The sequence below is a fragment of the Spea bombifrons genome, chromosome 3 (assembly GCF_027358695.1).
Source record: "Spea bombifrons isolate aSpeBom1 chromosome 3, aSpeBom1.2.pri, whole genome shotgun sequence".
Lineage (NCBI taxonomy): Eukaryota > Metazoa > Chordata > Amphibia > Anura > Pelobatidae > Spea > Spea bombifrons.
Window position 1 is genome coordinate 14,234,618 of NC_071089.1, and position 19,415 is coordinate 14,254,032.

The window sequence follows — 19,415 nt, forward strand, 5'->3', positions numbered from 1 at the left end:
CAGCCCTGGTCAGGTGACACCACCCACCAATCAGGAGGCCAGGGCTGAGGGGCAGCCCCTGATTGCCTGAGCCTAGTCAGCTGACTCCAGCGACCAATCAGCAGCCGGCCTAGGTTCCCCTCTCTCTGATTGGTCAGCCCTGGTCAGGTGACATCACCCACCAATCAGGTGGTTCGGGATGAGGAGCAGCCCCTGATTGGCTGAGCCTAGTCAGCTGACTCCAGCAACCAATCAGCAGCCGTCCCAAGTTCCCCTCTCTCTGATTGGTCAGCCCTGGTCAGGTGACACCACCCACCAATCAGGTGGTTCGGGCTGAGAAACAGCCCCTGATTGGCTGAGCCTAGTCAGCTGACTCCAGCAACCAATCAGCAGCCGTCCCAAGTTCCCCTCTCTCTGATTGGTCAGCCCTGGTCAGGTGACACCACCCACCAATCAGGTGGTTCGGGCTGAGAAACAGCCCCTGATTGGCTGAGCCTAGTCAGCTGACTCCAGCAACCAATCAGCAGCCAGCCCAAGTTCCCCTCTCTCTGATTGGTCAGCCCTGGTCAGGTGACATCACCCACCAATCAGGTGGTTCGGGATGAGGAGCAGCCCCTGATTGGCTGAGCCTAGTCAGCTGACTCCAGCAACCAATCAGCAGCCGGCCCAAGTTCCCCTCTCTCTGATTGGTCAGCCCTGGTCAGGTGACACCACCCACCAAACAGCAAAGGTGGAGGCAAGAAAAAAACTAAAAAGAATAGGGCCAATGGCAATATAAAAACAGAGACAGGGGAAATACTGTACAAAGATAAGCCCTGGCCTGGACACATCCCACTGCAACCACAGCACCTGGATTTCTCAAAGAAAATGGATGAGGACAATACACAAGGGTGTGGGGGGCAATGGGGTATTCATTTACATGGAGGGCTTGCTGAGGGTCATCACATAAATCAATATACAATTTGGGGCTGTCTGGTGGGATAAATACACAATGCAGGGGTAATTTTTAAGTTGATGATTTTGTATGGTCTGTGAATGATGATATAAATATCCAAATGTGGGGGAAATGGCTAATGCTGACAGAGTGACCCAAATCCCTTTGACTAAATCATTCAATTTAAATGCATGAACTGGGTGGCTTGTGTTTTGGTCTACCTGGTTGCTAACAATAGCTTTTTTCTCCCTCACCAACCAACATTAGCAAAAAAAATACACAATGTAGAAGAGCGCTGAAAAAAAGTTCAAGATGGAGGACAAGGGGATTGAACCCAGAGCCTTAAGGACTCATGCTTAGCCCCTTAACTATTACTCTACATAACTACATGGGGACGGCTCTTTGCTTGTCTCCCACACAAACACAATTAATAAACTAAAGAAGGGTAGCATGTACACTACAGACACTAGCAAACCTGTCCCCTGCAAACAATCCATTGTTTTTTTTACCTCATTGCAATCTTGTAGCTTGCCTTCCTCCCAAACAAACACACCAAATAAATCAATTAGACTGAATTAAACCCAGAACCTCAAAAACTAAATCCAACATCTCAACCATTGCACCACAGAGAACAGGTATAAGGCCCTACAGAAACAATCCTTTAGTTTTACAGTCCTTTAGCTAGCCTAACTCCCAAACAAATGCACTAAATAAACTGAAGAAGGGTGGCTTGTAAGGGCAAAGACAAGATGGGTTATGTTTCAGTCTATGTGCTTACTTAAAAACAAAAAAAAAAACAATGGATACAATTGAAGCCTAGGGGAATTGAACCATGAACCGCAAGGAAACAAAGCCAACACCTTATCCACTAGGCTACAGAGAATGGACTTAATGGCTCTGAAAAACAAACCTTTAGTTTTTCACCCCAACACAGTCTTTCGCTGTTGTAAGGGCAAAGACAATATGGCTCATGTTTTGGTCTATGTGCTTGCTTAAAAAAAAAAACTGCAACGTGTGCAGTTGAAGCCAAGGGGAATCGAACTCAGAACCTCAAGACAACAAGTCCAACACCTTATTCATTAGGCTACAGAGACTGGACATGATGGCACAGAAAAACAATCCTTTAGTTATTCACCCCAATACAGTCTTTAGCTGACTTCCAAGCAAACACACTAAATAAACTAAAGAATGGTGGCTTGTAGGGCCGAGACAAGATGGCTTAAATTTTGGTCTAAGGGAATTGAACCCAGAACCTCAAGAATCACCTAAACCAATACACTACACAGACTGGTGCAATCCGGTATCTCTGACTTGGCGTTGTGGTTAAGGTGTTGGCTTTCCACCCTGCTGCTCGTAAGTTCAAATCCTGCCACTGCTGGCTTGTTACCACGCTGCTAATGTTGGGCATAAACCCTCCATGGCAGCACCAGTGGTGTTAATTGCCCTTAAATTCAATACGAGTCTCATTATTAATGATTCCTTTAACAATTTAATAATTAATAAACAATAAGAAAGTGCCATAAGCAATATGATACATAACGCACAGAGAGCCCCTCAGCCCTAGCCTGATTGGCTGAGCCTAGACAGCTGACTTCTGCAACCAATCAGCAGCCTGCCCAGATTCCCCTCTCTCTGATTGGTCAGACACTATACACCAATCAGGAGGCTAGGGCGGAGGGGCAGCCCCTGATTGGCTGAGCCTAGTCAGCTGACTCCAGCAACCAATCAGCAGCCGGCCTAGGTTCCCCTCTCTCTGATTGGTCAGCCCTGGTCAGGTGACACCACCCACCAATCAGGAGGCCAGGGCTGAGGGGCAGCCCCTGATTGGCTGAGCCTAGTCAGCTGACTCCAGCAACCAATCAGCAGCCGGCCTAGGTTCCCCTCTCTCTGATTGGTCAGCCCCGGTCAGGTGACACCACCAACCAATCAGGTTGCCAGGGCTGAGGGGCAGCCACTGATTGGCTGAGCCTAATCAGCTGACTCCAGCAACCAATCAGCAGCCGGCCCAAGTTCCCCTCTCTCTGATTGGTCAGCCCCGGTCAGGTGACACCACCAACCAATCAGGAGGCCAGGGCTGAGGGGCAGCCCCTGATTGGCTGAGCCTAATCAGCTGACTCCAGCAACCAATCAGCAGCCGGCCTAGGTTTCCCTCTCTCTGATTGGTCAGCCCTGATCAGGTGACATCACCCACCAATCAGGAGGTCAGGGCTGAGGGGCAGCCCCTGATTGGCTGAGCCTAGTCAGCTGACTCCAGCAACCAATCAGCAGCCGGCCCAAGTTCCCCTCTCTCTGATTGGTCACACACCATCCACCAATCACGAGGCTAGGGCTGAGGGGCAGCCCCTGATTGGCTGAGCCTGGTCAGCTGACTCCAGCAACCAATCAGCAGCCGGCCTAGGTTCCCCTCTCTCTGATTGGTCAGCCCTGGTCAGGTGACACCACCCACCAATCAGGAGGTCAGGGCTGAGGGGCAGCCCCTGATTGGCTGAGCCTAGTCAGCTGACTCCAGCGACCAATCAGCAGCCGGCCTAGGTTCCCCTCTCTCTGATTGGTCAGCCCTGGTCAGGTGACATCACCCACCAATCAGGAGGCCAGGGCTGAGGAGCAGCCCCTGATTGGCTGAGCCTAGTCAGCTGACTCCAGCAACCAATCAGCAGCAAGCCTAGGTTCCCCTCTCTCTGATTGGTCAGCCCTGGTCAGGTGACACCACCCACCAATCAGGAGGCCAGGGCTGAGGGGCAGCCCCTGATTGGCTGAGCCTAGTCAGCTGACTCCAGCGACCAATCAGCAGCCGGCCTAGGTTCCCCTCTCTCTGATTGGTCAGCCCTGGTCAGGTGACATCACCCACCAATCAGGTGGTTCGGGATGAGGAGCAACCCCTGATTGGCTGAGCCTAGTCAGCTGACTCCAGCAACCAATCAGCAGCCGTCCCAAGTTCCCCTCTCTCTGATTGGTCAGCCCTGGTCAGGTGACACCACCCACCAATCAGGTGGTTCGGGCTGAGAAACAGCCCCTGATTGGCTGAGCCTAGTCAGCTGACTCCAGCAACCAATCAGCAGCCGTCCCAAGTTCCCCTCTCTCTGATTGGTCAGCCCTGGTCAGGTGACACCACCCACCAATCAGGTGGTTCGGGCTGAGAAACAGCCCCTGATTGGCTGAGCCTAGTCAGCTGACTCCAGCAACCAATCAGCAGCCGGCCCAGATTCCCCTCTCTCTGATTGGTCAGACACTATACACCAATCAGGAGGCTAGGGCGGAGGGGCAGCCCCTGATTGGCTGAGCCTAGTCAGCTGACTCCAGCAACCAATCAGCAGCCGGCCTAGGTTCCCCTCTCTCTGATTGGTCAGCCCTGGTCAGGTGACACCACCCACCAATCAGGAGGCCAGGGCTGAGGGGCAGCCCCTGATTGGCTGAGCCTAGTCAGCTGACTCCAGCAACCAATCAGCAGCCGGCCCAAGTTCCCCTCTCTCTGATTGGTCACACACCACCCACCAATCAGGAGGTCAGGGCTGAGGGGCAGCCCCTGATTGGCGACCAATCAGCAGCCGGCCTAGGTTCCCCTCTCTCTGATTGGTCAGCCCAGGTCAGGTGACACCACCCACCAATCAGGCCAGGGCTGAGGGGCAGCCCCTGATTGGCTGAGCCTAGTCAGCTGACTCCAGCGACCAATCAGCAGCCGGCCTAGGTACCCCTCTCTCTGATTGGTCAGCCCTGGTCAGGTGACATCACCCACCAATCAGGAGGCCAGGGCTGAGGGGCAGCCCCTGATTGGCTGAGCCTAGTCAGCTGACTCCAGCAACCAATCAGCAGCAAGCCTAGGTTTGCTGAGCCTAGTCAGCTGACTCCAGCGACCAATCAGCAGCCGGCCTAGGTTCCCCTCTCTCTGATTGGTCAGCCCTGGTCAGGTGACATCACCCACCAATCAGGTGGTTCGGGATGAGGAGCAGCCCCTGATTGGCTGACCCTAGTCAGCTGACTCCAGCAACCAATCAGCAGCCGTCCCAAGTTCCCCTCTCTCTGATTGGTCAGCCCTGGTCAGGTGACACCACCCACCAATCAGGTGGTTCGGGCTGAGAAACAGCCCCTGATTGGCTGAGCCTAGTCAGCTGACTCCAGCAACCAATCAGCAGCCGTCCCAAGTTCCCCTCTCTCTGATTGGTCAGCCCTGGTCAGGTGACACCACCCACCAATCAGGTGGTTCGGGCTGAGAAACAGCCCCTGATTGGCTGAGCCTAGTCAGCTGACTCCAGCAACCAATCAGCAGCCAGCCCAAGTTCCCCTCTCTCTGATTGGTCAGCCCTGGTCAGGTGACATCACCCACCAATCAGGTGGTTCGGGATGAGGAGCAGCCCCTGATTGGCTGAGCCTAGTCAGCTGACTCCAGCAACCAATCAGCAGCCGGCCCAAGTTCCCCTCTCTCTGATTGGTCAGCCCTGGTCAGGTGACACCACCCACCAAACAGCAAAGGTGGAGGCAAGAAAAAAACTAAAAAGAATAGGGCCAATGGCAATATAAAAACAGAGACAGGGGAAATACTGTACAAAGATAAGCCCTGGCCTGGACACATCCCACTGCAACCACAGCACCTGGATTTCTCAAAGAAAATGGATGAGGACAATACACAAGGGTGTGGGGGGCAATGGGGTATTCATTTACATGGAGGGCTTGCTGAGGGTCATCACATAAATCAATATACAATTTGGGGCTGTCTGGTGGGATAAATACACAATGCAGGGGTAATTTTTAAGTTGATGATTTTGTATGGTCTGTGAATGATGATATAAATATCCAAATGTGGGGGAAATGGCTAATGCTGACAGAGTGACCCAAATCCCTTTGACTAAATCATTCAATTTAAATGCATGAACTGGGTGGCTTGTGTTTTGGTCTACCTGGTTGCTAACAATAGCTTTTTTCTCCCTCACTAACCAACATTAGCAAAAAAAATACACAATGTAGAAGAGCGCTGAAAAAAAGTTCAAGATGGAGGACAAGGGGATTGAACCCAGAGCCTTAAGGACTCATGCTTAGCCCCTTAACTATTACTCTACATAACTACATGGGGACGGCTCTTTGCTTGTCTCCCACACAAACACAATTAATAAACTAAAGAAGGGTAGCATGTACACTACAGACACTAGCAAACCTGTCCCCTGCAAACAATCCATTGTTTTTTTTACCTCATTGCAATCTTGTAGCTTGCCTTCCTCCCAAACAAACACACCTAATAAATCAATTAGACTGAATTAAACCCAGAACCTCAAAAACTAAATCCAACATCTCAACCATTGCACCACAGAGAACAGGTATAAGGCCCTACAGAAACAATCCTTTAGTTTTACAGTCCTTTAGCTAGCCTAACTCCCAAACAAATGCACTAAATAAACTAAAGAAGGGTGGCTTGTAAGGGCAAAGACAAGATGGGTTATGTTTCAGTCTATGTGCTTACTTAAAAACAAAAAAAACACAATGGATACAATTGAAGCCTAGGGGAATTGAACCCTGAACCGCAAGGAAACAAAGCCAACACCTTATCCACTAGGCTACAGAGAATGGACTTAATGGCTCTGAAAAACAAACCTTTAGTTTTTCACCCCAACACAGTCTTTCGCTGTTGTAAGGGCAAAGACAATATGGCTCATGTTTTGGTCTATGTGCTTACTTTAAAAAAAAATGCAACGTGTGCAGTTGAAGCCCAGGGGAATCGAACTCAGAACCTCAAGACAACAAGTCCAACACCTTATCCACTAGGCTACAGAGAAGAGACGTCATGGTTGAGAAAAACAAACCTTTAGTTTTTCACCCCAACACAGTCTTTCGCTGTTGTAAGGGCAAAGACAATATGGCTCATGTTTTGGTCTATGTGCTTACTTAAAAAAAAAAAACTGCAACGTGTGCAGTTGAAGCCCAGGGGAATCGAACTCAGAACCTCAAGACAACAAGTCCAACACCTTATTCATTAGGCTACAGAGACTGGACATGATAGCACAGAAAAACAATCCTTTAGTTATTCACCCCAATACAGTCTTTAGCTGACTTCCAAGCAAACACACTAAATAAACTAAAGAATGGTGGCTTGTAGGGGCCGAGACAAGATGGCTTAAATTTTGGTCTAAGGGAATTGAACCCAGAACCTCAAGAATCACCTAAACCAATACACTACACAGACAGATGCAATCCAGTATCTCTGACTTGGCGCAGTGGTTAAGGTGTTGGCTTTCCACCCTGCTGTTTGTAAGTTCAAAACCTGCCACTGCTGGCTTGTTACCACGCTGCTAATGTTGGGCATAAACCCTCCATGGCGGCACCAGTGGTGTTAATTGCCCTTAAATTCAATATGAATCTCATTATTAATGATTCCTTTAACAATTTAATAATTAATAAACAATAAGAAAGTGCCATATGCAATATGATACATAACGCACAGAGAGCCCCTCAGCCCTAGCCTGATTGGCTGAGCCTAGACAGCTGACTTCTGCAACCAATCAGCAGCCTGCCCAGATTCCCCTCTCTCTGATTGGTCAGACACTATACACCAATCAGGAAGCTAGGGCGGAGGGGCAGCCCCTGATTGGCTGAGCCTAGTCAGCTGACTCCAGCAACCAATCAGCAGCCGGCCTAGGTTCCCCTCTCTCTGATTGGTCAGCCCCGGTCAGGTGACACCACCAACCAATCAGGAGGCCAGGGCTGAGGGGCAGCCCCTGATTGGCTGAGCCTAATCAGCTGACTCCAGCAACCAATCAGCAGCCGGCCCAAGTTCCCCTCTCTCTGATTGGTCAGCCCCGGTCAGGTGACACCACCAACCAATCAGGAGGCCAGGGCTGAGGGGCAGCCCCTGATTGGCTGAGCCTAGTCAGCTGACTCCAGCAACCAATCAGCAGCCGGCCTAGGTTTCCCTCTCTCTGATTGGTCAGCCCTGATCAGGTGACATCACCCACCAATCAGGAGGTCAGGGCTGAGGGGCAGCCCCTGATTGGCTGAGCCTAGTCAGCTGACTCCAGCAACCAATCAGCAGCCGGCCCAAGTTCCCCTCTCTCTGATTGGTCACACACCACCCACCAATCAGGAGGTCAGGGCTGAGGGGCAGCCCCTGATTGGCGACCAATCAGCAGCCGGCCTAGGTTCCCCTCTCTCTGATTGGTCAGCCCAGGTCAGGTGACACCACCCACCAATCAGGAGGCCAGGGCTGAGGGGCAGCCCCTGATTGGCTGAGCCTAGTCAGCTGACTCCAGCGACCAATCAGCAGCCGGCCTAGGTTCCCCTCTCTCTGATTGGTCAGCCCTGGTCAGGTGACATCACCCACCAATCAGGAGGCCAGGGCTGAGGGGCAGCCCCTGATTGGCTGAGCCTAGTCAGCTGACTCCAGCAACCAATCAGCAGCAAGCCTAGGTTCCCCTCTCTCTGATTGGTCAGCCCTGGTCAGGTGACACCACCCACCAATCAGGAGGCCAGGGCTGAGGGGCAGCCCCTGATTGGCTGAGCCTAGTCAGCTGACTCCAGCAACCAATCAGCAGCCAGCCCAAGTTCCCCTCTCTCTGATTGGTCAGCCCTGGTCAGGTGACATCACCCACCAATCAGGTGGTTCGGGATGAGGAGCAGCCCCTGATTGGCTGAGCCTAGTCAGCTGACTCCAGCAACCAATCAGCAGCCGGCCCAAGTTCCCCTCTCTCTGATTGGTCAGCCCTGGTCAGGTGACACCACCCACCAAACAGCAAAGGTGGAGGCAAGAAAAAAACTAAAAAGAATAGGGCCAATGGCAATATAAAAACAGAGACAGGGGAAATACTGTACAAAGATAAGCCCTGGCCTGGACACATCCCACTGCAACCACAGCACCTGGATTTCTCAAAGAAAATGGATGAGGACAATACACAAGGGTGTGGGGGGCAATGGGGTATTCATTTACATGGAGGGCTTGCTGAGGGTCATCACATAAATCAATATACAATTTGGGGCTGTCTGGTGGGATAAATACACAATGCAGGGGTAATTTTTAAGTTGATGATTTTGTATGGTCTGTGAATGATGATATAAATATCCAAATGTGGGGGAAATGGCTAATGCTGACAGAGTGACCCAAATCCCTTTGACTAAATCATTCAATTTAAATGCATGAACTGGGTGGCTTGTGTTTTGGTCTACCTGGTTGCTAACAATAGCTTTTTTCTCCCTCACCAACCAACATTAGCAAAAAAAATACACAATGTAGAAGAGCGCTGAAAAAAAGTTCAAGATGGAGGACAAGGGGATTGAACCCAGAGCCTTAAGGACCCATGCTTAGCCCCTTAACTATTACTCTACATAACTACATGGGGACGGCTCTTTGCTTGTCTCCCACACAAACACAATTAATAAACTAAAGAAGGGTAGCATGTACACTACAGACACTAGCAAACCTGTCCCCTGCAAACAATCCATTGTTTTTTTTACCTCATTGCAATCTTGTAGCTTGCCTTCCTCCCAAACAAACACACCAAATAAATCAATTAGACTGAATTAAACCCAGAACCTCAAAAACTAAATCCAACATCTCAACCATTGCACCACAGAGAACAGGTATAAGGCCCTACAGAAACAATCCTTTAGTTTTACAGTCCTTTAGCTAGCCTAACTCCCAAACAAATGCACTAAATAAACTAAAGAAGGGTGGCTTGTAAGGGCAAAGACAAGATGGGTTATGTTTCAGTCTATGTGCTTACTTAAAAACAAAAAAAACACAATGGATACAATTGAAGCCTAGGGGAATTGAACCCTGAACCTCAACGAAACAAAGCCAACACCTTATCCACTAGGCTACAGAGAATGGACTTAATGGCTCTGAAAAACAAACCTTTAGTTTTTCACCCCAACACAGTCTTTCGCTGTTGTAAGGGCAAAGACAATATGGCTCATGTTTTGGTCTATGTGCTTACTTAAAAAAAAAAAACTGCAACGTGTGCAGTTGAAGCCCAGGGGAATCGAACTCAGAACCTCAAGACAACAAGTCCAACACCTTATCCACTAGGCTACAGAGAAGAGACATCATGGTTGAGAAAAACAAACCTTTAGTTTTTCACCCCAACACAGTCTTTCGCTGTTGTAAGGGCAAAGACAATATGGCTCATGTTTTGGTCTATGTGCTTACTTAAAAAAAAAAAACTGCAACGGGTGCAGTTGAAGCCCAGGGGAATCGAACTCAGAACCTCAAGACAACAAGTCTAACACCTTATTCATTAGGCTACAGAGACTGGACATAATGGCACAGAAAAACAATCCTTTAGTTATTCACCCCAATACAGTCTTTAGCTGACTTCCAAGCAAACACACTAAATAAACTAAAGAATGGTGGCTTGTAGGGGCCGAGACAAGATGGCTTAACCCCTTCAATCCCAGGGGTTTTTGGTACCTCAAAGCCCAGAGCAATTTTGCCATTTTTGGGGTATGTCGGTTTAGCGATGATTCTCCTTTCCTGTGAATAGTGTACCCATATAAACTATATATCGTTTTTTCAAGGAGAGATAGAGCTTTCATTTGATACCATAGTTGGATGATTAGCTGGAAATTTAGGATGAGAAATTTAGTAAAAACTAGCGAAGATTAGAAAATTCAACTAATTTTTTTTTACATTTTCCCTCTGAATCCTCACAAAATTAGGTAAAGTGATGGAAAATCCCCTCCAAGTTTATTAATTCAGGTGTCCTGATTTCAGAAATACCTAATTTATATAGATTTTCCAGACTTTCCCAGCACCAGGGAGCGTTCTATTAGGTGTACAATTTTGAATAATTTTTATGCCTATGGCTTAACGGGTTTGGGGGTTGTGAACGGGGGCAGGAGGGTTATACTGGGTAGATTTTATGCTAGGGCAATGGGAAGTAAGGTTTTTTAATAATTTTTTTATTATCTTTTTTTATATATTTTTTTTAAATTTTTTTTTAATTTTAATTTTTTTACATTTTTTTTTATTTTTTATATATTATTTTTAGACAGTAATGGTTAGAGGTCCTCCTAGGGACCTCCTGAACATGCCAGTGATGTCACAATGACATCACAGCCCACATTATAATTTTTTTTTGTATTATTTATATTAATATTTTAATGATTTTTTTAATATTATTTTTAAATGACTAACCGTTTTTTTTTTTTCTTCTCTTCTGTTACAGGACGGGAGGGGGAGTGAGAGAGATGGTTTCTCACTCCCCTCCCCGCGATCCCCCTGCACCGATCACACTGTGATCTCTATGCAGGTCCTCACAGACCTGCATAGAGATCGCAGCGTCTCTGTGCCTCGTCGGAGGGCAGGATATCCCCGCAGGGGATATCCTGTCCTCCGATGACCTTCCGGGTTACGTCAGCAGTGACGTAACCCGGAAGGGAATGCCCGATCGCGCGTTTGCAACTGCGCGATCGCGCGATCGGGTACTTTCAACGATAACAGCTTACCGGCTTTCATGCCGGAAGCTGTTACGGGAGATCGGGCAGCAGAAAGCCGGCAATGCCGGCTTCTGCTGCCAGGGGGGAGTCCAGGCTGTCAAACGACAGCCTGGTCTCCCGTGCAGCGGCAGGGATGTGTCCCTGACGCTGCACGAAAGGCTGGACGTACCGGGACGTCCATAGGGGTTTCTTTGTGGGCGTTTTTTGGACGTCCCGGTACGTCTATAGGGGAACTAAGGGGTTAAATTTTGGTCTAAGGGAATTGAACCCAGAACCTCAAGAATCACCTAAACCAATACACTACACAGACAGGTGCAATCCAGTATCTCTGACTTGGCGTTGTGGTTAAGGTGTTGGCTTTCCACCCTGCTGCTCGTAAGTTCAAATCCTGCCACTGCTTGCTTGTTACTACGCTGTTAATGTTGGGCATAAACCCTCCATGGCATCACCAGTGGTGTTATTTGCCCTTAAATTCAATACGAATCTCATTATTAATGATTCCTTTAACAATTTAATAATTAATAAACAATAAGAAAGTGCCATATGCAATATGATACATAACGCACAGAGAGCCCCTCAGCCCTAGCCTGATTGGCTGAGCCTAGACAGCTGACTTCTGCAACCAATCAGCAGCCTGCCCAGATTCCCCTCTCTCTGATTGGTCAGACACTATACACCAATCAGGAGGCTAGGGCGGAGGGGCAGCCCCTGATTGGCTGAGCCTAGTCAGCTGACTCCAGCAACCAATCAGCAGCCGGCCTAGGTTCCCCTCTCTCTGATTGGTCAGCCCCGGTCAGGTGACACCACCAACCAATCAGGAGGCCAGGGCTGAGGGGCAGCCCCTGATTGGCTGAGCCTAATCAGCTGACTCCAGCAACCAATCAGCAGCCGGCCCAAGTTCCCCTCTCTCTGATTGGTCAGCCCCGGTCAGGTGACACCACCAACCAATCAGGAGGCCAGGGCTGAGGGGCAGCCCCTGATTGGCTGAGCCTAATCAGCTGACTCCAGCAACCAATCAGCAGCCGGCCCAAGTTCCCCTCTCTCTGATTGGTCAGACAACATCCACCAATCAGGAGGCTAGGGCTGAGGGGCAGCCCCTGATTGGCTGAGCCTAGTCAGCTGACTCCAGCAACCAATCAGCAGCCGGCCTAGGTTTCCCTCTCTCTGATTGGTCAGCCCTGATCAGGTGACATCACCCACCAATCAGGAGGTCAGGGCTGAGGGGCAGCCCCTGATTGGCTGAGCCTAGTCAGCTGACTCCAGCAACCAATCAGCAGCCGGCCCAAGTTCCCCTCTCTCTGATTGGTCACACACCATCCACCAATCACGAGGCTAGGGCTGAGGGGCAGCCCCTGATTGGCTGAGCCTGGTCAGCTGACTCCAGCGACCAATCAGCAGCCGGCCTAGGTTCCCCTCTCTCTGATTGGTCAGCCCTGGTCAGGTGACATCACCCACCAATCAGGTGGTTCGGGCTGAGAAACAGCCCCTGATTGGCTGAGCCTAGTCAGCTGACTCCAGCAACCAATCAGCAGCCTGCCCAGATTCCCCTCTCTCTGATTGGTCAGACACTATACACCAATCAGGAGGCTAGGGCGGAGGGGCAGCCCCTGATTGGCTGAGCCTAGTCAGCTGACTCCAGCAACTAATAACATTGTTTAACCTCTAATGCCACTCTAAGGGGGGGGGGGATAAGTGTTAGCTCCTGTCCCTTCCTGAGGGCAAATTAAACTTAATTTTCAGTCCACATAAAATCAAGCAACTTGCAAAATGTGAAACCCCAGATGGTTGCCTTAGCTTGTAAACAACGTGTATTTTAATGAATATTTGGGTTGTTTTGCTTGTTGTAATGTGAGATTATTATTGTCACTCTTACTACTACTAATAATAATATATTTAATAATACAATGCATTTATTATTTACGATTATACAATAGCGCCTTCTTTTTCTTTATTGCCTAGTGCAATTTTTGTGTGTCACTTAGTTGTCTCTGTCTTCTATGTCATATTTTCCACTTTGCTTCTGCCACGTAAAATATTCGACTGTTTCACGTAAATACCTCCGCTGCTTGGTAACCTGACATTAAAACAAGTTCATGTGACATTATTAAGGCTTTGTTTGTGTCAACATTTACATTACCCATCTCGTGAGTACAAGATCAAAAGGACACCCCATAGTAATTTGGATAATATTAATTAAGCATTGTTCTCAATACATGGCATGCATCTGGAGAATATGGCTTGCAAATAAGTGCATGGTTTTGCACCATTCCAAGGAAATATACTTTTAAATATTATAAATAAAAAGAACATCAAAATCTTACAGTGTAAAATGTGCTTTTGGGCTTACTAAAAACACTTTCTTGATATAATCAGAAGGGTGTAAAGCAAAATATTTTATTAACTTTGTTGTAATCAGCGAGTGTTTAAGAAGATTTTTTTGTAACTTTTTTATATGTTGTTTTATATTTAAACATTCTAACAACTGGTTATATAACAACTATGTGTAACTTTCAGACCTGATGAACAGAGTTACCTCCACTTGTCTATCACTGGAATATATAAGGTTTGCATGAGTTATGATTCCTGGAAAATATTTAATTCTACTAATTTCATGTTGCATCATATTGTTCTATAGCCCTTTAAGACACAAAAATGTGTATATATAAGCAGCGTAAAATATCTACAAATTAAATTGTGTAAATAAGATGCATTATTATAAATGCTTTTATAAGTTACATAAATAGCTATCAGTAGGTCACAAAGTTACATACAAAGTTTCAGTAAACTACTTCATTAACTATACTCCCTAAAACTATATACCCAACCCATTTGAAATGCTGACCCTGTCTGATTCCTCCTCATTTGATTTTATTCTCTAAATACCAAGCTTACACAAATCAACCTCAGTAAAAATCATGGTTATGCTGCATGGCAAGAAGAAATTTGACATACCGTATTTGCTCGATTATAAGATGACCCTGATTATAAGACGACCCCCCCAAATCTGAATATTAATTTAGGAAAAAAAGAAAAAGCCTGAATATAAGACGATCCTATAGGAAAAATGTTTTACCAGTAAATGTTAATTCATCTAAACTATTTTTTTAATAAAAGCTATGATTGAGAAAAATATTTTGGTTTTATTTCCTTCTATTTTCCAACCTGCCCCCCAGTTATGCACATCTGCCCCAGAAATGCCTTATACCCCCTATATGCCACTTTGCCCCATGATTTGCCTTTTAACCCTCTAAATGCCACTGTGCCCCATGATATGCCTTTTAACCCTATATGCCACTGTGCCCCATGATATGCCTTTTGACCCCCTATGTGCCACTCTGCCTCCAGAAATGCCTTATACCCCTACCGGTGCGGGGAACTCTGATCTCTGACTGCCGGAAAAGGTCTGCGCGATGGGCGCAGACAACCCCCGCTGCTAGCCACACCTCCTTCCTGCTGCAGCGGAAGTTGTCTACGCGAATCGCGTAGACATCTACACGCTGCCCCAGCTACACACCGGGGACTCAGAAGTACCGGTAAGTGGGGTGGGCGAGGGAGACAGGAGGATCCAGGTCCTCTGCAGCTGCGGGGGATCTGGATCTTAGTCGTCTCATAGTCAGACCTATTTGAGGTCTGATTATAAGACGACCCCGATTATAAGACGAGGGGTATTTTTCAGAGCATTTGCTCTGAAAAAAACCTCGTCTTATAATCGAGCAAATTCGGTAATTAAGTTCAACTGGTTTCCTCCATGCAGTAACAAATTCTGACCTAGGCCAACTAGACCCTAGATGCAAAACCAGGGGATGGAACAGAACAATTCTGTTATAGTCAACATAGAATCCAGAGTTTTAGTTATTTGTTTAGTCACACTGAGATTTAAAAATAGTACATCCCTATAATCCCATAAGTGATTTTATCAAGATCTACAGGTCAGAAAAGTGGTCATAATAATATAGAAAACCTACTTTAAAACATGCAAAAGTGGAATTTTTCATTTATGACATAAACAAGAAAACTTGTTTTGAGATAAAGCATAAATACTTTTGGAATTTACTTTAATGCATACTTAAAACTAAATAAAATGTGCGCACAAAGATCCAGAGCATTGTCAGCTTATTGACAATTTATATGATATGACGCTACCAACCACAGACCATTATAAAACCCTTTATCCTTCTTTTGTGATGATATTAGCACACAGCAAACATAAAAAATAAACCAAAAAGACAAAGGCCAGGCATAACTACCACATAGAAATATCCAAACTAACTCTTAAAGTTCAAAATATTTGCAGTTTTCCAAAGCAACAAAAAAAAGGCATAACAAGGAAATGATCAGTGAGGCAGTATGACAAGGGACATATGTGTGCATATATATTAGACACATGGAAATGGGTCAAAAAACTATGTGGACAAATGTTTCATTTCTTTTTTGGCACATTCGTTTTTGGACAACAAATTCCGTTTCCTGCTCATTCGTTTCAGACAAAAATGGGGGGGGTGGCATTTTACATTTGTAAATTCATTGTCCAATGTCCACATTTGCTCTCACTCATTCTCTTACATTCTTATTTTCACTCATTCTCTCTCATGCCCTCTGAATGTCTCTCTACCTTCTCTGACGAACACTTCTGCTTCCATGTCTCGCAGCTCCTCCTCTGTGTTTTGCATCTTCTTGTTCCCCTTTATTCTCACTTCTAGTTTTTTTTTCTTTATTCTTTGTCCCCATCTTTACATACATAACCACCTGGCAAACTTCCTCCAAAATGGTGGAGCTTCCGGTGATGCCCTCTCCCCTGATTCTCCAGTCGGGGAGAGGGCATCACCAAAAGTGCCGCCATTTTGGCAGAAACTTACCCAATATTTTCTTACGGCACAATTGCAGAGCTTCCTGTGGCGTCCTTTTCCCTGATCCTCCAATAACGGGGAGGGGACATCACTGGAAAATGCAACTCACAGAAGCAGAGATGGTAGGGAGACATTTTCACTGTGTGGAAGAGTGGGAGTGAAAGGGCTTGCAATTTTTTTCTTGCCTCATTTTTGGAGATTTGTACAAAAACATGAAATCAGCAAATTTGATTACATTTGCAATTTGTATAAATCTGAATGCACAAGTCAATGATAAAGTGGTTTCTGAGTGACCATTCCTGTTGACTTTAGTCATATCTTTAAGAAGTAAAATGATTCATCATCAACCCAGCATTGGTTAGTTTCCCCCTGATAAAGTGAACTGTCTTCAATACCTCTGACCCACAAATTCCACCCACCAATCATGATGTTAGGGCTGAGGGGCAACTGCTGATTGACTAGGATAAGCCTGTTTTGGCTCATCAGGCGGGAGAAAGTCTTTAGCAGTCACTTCCGTAACTGGAGAGTATTCCCTGGAAGGAGGGTTGATGGGAGAGTCCATAGGGCTCATACTTACAGGTTCCTCTTGCTAGAAGGGCTGAGCTGCTACTGCATAGCGCATAATTAAAAGGTCAGAGATTTTCCAGCGACATTTAATTGACTTAGCTAAGCATTATACAGGGCAAGCCAAGCTCTTTACGCAGCAGAAACGTATTATTAATTTGGCAATTAGAATGTATAGCAAAGTCAAGGAGTTTAAATCAGGTCTCTGCCGCAGACTTGCTTCTAAAATTGAGGTGGTCTGTTATTGCAACAATCCACAAATACCCAGGACTAGCTTGCCCAGAGCTGCAAATTCACTCAAGTTAAACCCCTATGTTTGCTTTTGTACAACAGTCCACGAATCCTTACACTGGAGGAGGGAAAGCAGATGGCTTCACCAAGCTGGTTCACTAACCAAATTAGGGGGGCTGCAAAGGTAAGCGAAAATGAGGCACCTTGTGTAGGGTGTTTTCAAGGTCACCACCAGGCAGCCAGCTTTGATGTATGCCTTTAAAATGGATTCAAAACCGGAGGCGGCTTATCCATGGTGAATGGTTTGCAGGAAACAATTTACTGGTGGGATAAATATACAATACAGCGGTCATTTTTAAGTTGATGATTTTGTATGGCCTGTGAATGATGATATAAATATCCAAATGTGGGGAAATGCCTAATGCCTAATGCTAACAATAGCTTTTTCTCCCTCACCAACCAACAGCAGCAAAAAAAGGCCAAGTCAGCCTAGTCAGCTGACTCCAGCAACCAATCAGCAGCCGGCCTAGGTTCCCCTCTCTCTGATTGGTCAGCCCTGGTCAGGTGACATCACCCACCAATCAGGAGGCCAGGGCTGAGGGGGAGCCCCTGATTGGCTGAGCCTAGTCAGCTGACTCCAGCGACCAATCAGCAGCCGGCCTAGGTTCCCCTCTCTCTGATTGGTCAGCGCTGATCAGGTGACATCACTCACCAATCAGGAGACCAGCAGCCAGCCCAAGTTCTCCTCTCTCTGATTGGTCAGCCCTGGTCAGGTAACATCACCCACCAATCAGGTGGTTCGGGATGAGGAGCAGCCCCTGATTGGCTGAGCCTAGTCAGCTGACTACAGCAACCAATCAGCAGCTGGCCCATGTTCCCCTCTCTCTGATTGGTCAGCCCTGGTCAGGTGACACCACCCACCAATCAGGTGGTTCGGGCTGAGAAACAGCCCCTGATTGGCTGAGCCTAGTCAGCTGACTCCAGCAACCAATCAGCAGCCAGCCCAAGTTCCCCTCTCTCTGATTGGTCAGCCCTGGTCAGGTGACATCACCCACCAATCAGGTGGTTCGGGCTGAGGAGCAGCCCCTGATTGGCTGAGCCTAGTCAGCTGACTCCAGCAACCAATCAGCAGCCGGCCCAAGTTCCCCTCTCTCTGATTGGTCAGCCCTGGTCAGGTGACACCACCCACCAAACAGCAAAGGTGGAGGCAAGAAAAAAACTAAAAAGAATAGGGCCAATGGCAATATAAAAACAGAGACAGGGGAAATACTGTACAAAGATAAGCCCTGGCCTGGACACATCCCACTGCAACCACAGCACCTGGATTTCTCAAAGAAAATGGATGAGGACAATACACAAGGGTGTGGGGGGCAATGGGGTATTCATTTACATGGAGGGCTTGCTGAGGGTCATCACATAAATCAATATACAATGTGGGGCTGTCTGGTGGGATAAATACACAATGCAGGGGTAATTTTTAAGTTGATTTTGTATGGCCTGTGAATGATGATATAAATATCCAAATGTGGGGGAAATGGCTAATGCTGACAGAGTGACCCAAATCGCTTTGACTAAATCATTCAATTTAAATGCATGAACTGGGTGGCTTGTGTTTTGGTCTACCTGGTTGCTAACAATAGCTTTTTTCTCCCTCACCAACCAACATTAGCAAAAAAAATACACAATGTAGAAGAGAGCTGAAAAAAAGTTCAAGATGGAGGACAAGGGGATTGAACCCAGAGCCTTAAGGACTCAAGCTTAGCCCCTTAACTATTACTCTACATAACTACATGGGGACGGCTCTTTGCTTGTCTCCCACACAAACACAATTAATAAACTAAAGAAGGGTAGCATGTACACTACAGACACTAGCAAACCTGTCCCCTGCAAACAATCCATTGTTTTTTTACCTCATTGCAATCTTGTAGCTTGCCTTCCTCCCAAACAAACACACCAAATAAATCAATTAGACTGAATTAAACCCAGAACCTCAAAAACTAAATCCAACATCTCAACCATTGCACCACAGAGAACAGGTATAAGGCTCTACAGAAACAATCCTTTAGTTTTACAGTCCTTTAGCTAGCCTAAATCCCAAACAAATGCACTAAATAAACTAAAGAAGGGTGGCTTGTAAGGGCAAAGACAAGATGGGTTATGTTTCAGTCTATGTGCTTACTTAACCCCTTAAGGACAATAGGGGTTTTTACTCGTAGTATATTGCGTGACAATGGCTCTTTTAACGTTTTTTAGTGTTACTGTTTAGCTGTGATTTTCTTCTCTCTCATTTCATGCTCCCACACATATTATATATTGTTTTTTTCAGGACAAACAGGGCTTTCTTTAGATACCATTCATTTTATCATATCATCTAATTTACTATTAAAAAAATGATAAAATATGGGGATTTTTTGTTAAAAAATTACTTTTTCTCACTTTTTCAACAG